The sequence below is a fragment of the Sinocyclocheilus rhinocerous genome, unplaced genomic scaffold (assembly GCF_001515625.1).
Source record: "Sinocyclocheilus rhinocerous isolate Xijiao unplaced genomic scaffold, SAMN03320098_v1.1 C36296059, whole genome shotgun sequence".
NCBI classification, from domain to species: domain Eukaryota; kingdom Metazoa; phylum Chordata; class Actinopteri; order Cypriniformes; family Cyprinidae; genus Sinocyclocheilus; species Sinocyclocheilus rhinocerous.
Genome location: NW_015778044.1, coordinates 1 through 983, shown reverse-complemented (window position 1 = coordinate 983; position 983 = coordinate 1). Strand labels below are relative to the sequence as shown.

The 983-nt window shown below is 37.9% G+C and overlaps 1 long non-coding RNA gene across 1 annotated transcript; it reads left to right on the top strand.

Annotated features, from left to right (window-relative positions):
- On the top strand, positions 1 to 588 carry LOC107735786 (uncharacterized). The gene is made up of 3 exons (XR_001639508.1): positions 1 to 32; positions 109 to 219; positions 300 to 588. It is a non-coding gene; the product is annotated as an uncharacterized LOC107735786 (long non-coding RNA).
- Positions 589 to 983: the final 395 nt, after the last annotated feature.

Here is a 983-nt window from a genome sequence, read left to right as displayed (position 1 = left end):
ATGAGAGATGCACATTTCATAACCAAGCCAAGGTTTGTTGGAGCCCTTCATTACATTCAGTTCAAACTTTTTAAGTTCTTATAAGTGTCTGTCTATTGCTTTCTGCAGGACTTTGCAATCAATCTGGAGAATAAGGTGTTTTCTATTAATGAAGCTTTACAGATGAAGTCTTTGACATTTGTGATCGACGCCTGCAAGATTCTTGCCCAAGCTCGAAAGGTGGGATTTTTTTTTTTATATATATATTTCCAGTTGTTTTCTTTATGCTAATGGTTCTATTTGTGTAATTTGTCATGTAGGTGCTGGCATACTCGTGTGTTTACAGCTATTACAATCAGGACACTGAGAAGATGGATGTGATGGAGCAACAGACAGAAGCTCTGGACCTTCATACTAACGCCCTGCAGATCCTGCTTGGTTAGTGTTAGGGAAAGCGCACTCTCAACTCTGCCAATCAGTCACTCGCCATTGCTTTTGGGAATGTTATACAAGAAACCTTGGACAAGTTGACTGCAACAGTGACCACAAACCTTTTCACCAGCCTTGGTTCTTGGAAGTACTTTTCCCATTCACATTCTCAATAGGGATTTCTAAACGTTTTTCAGTAAACAGTTCTAGACTTTGAGTCAAACCAAACCAAAAAGCTCTTTAAATCTATTATGAACAAATTATCAATATATGTATTTTTTTTATTATTTTTGAGACTAATGTTTAGCCTAAATGTCATAACTCCGTCATCCTGATGAAATTGTAGACTTCTCTGGTGACATGTACAGGACTTCCCCAATCATTTAAAGCCTTGACTGCACAATTGACTACAAGCTCGCATTTATTTTGGAGCGCAGCGTCCACATCTCCAAATCCAGTCAATGACCGATGGACAGAACCAAGTCCCCACCCTACAGTTTTGTCTTTTTCAACTATCCATTACATTCAGATGTACATCACAATATGAAAAAAAAAAAAAGATCTTTTGCTACTTG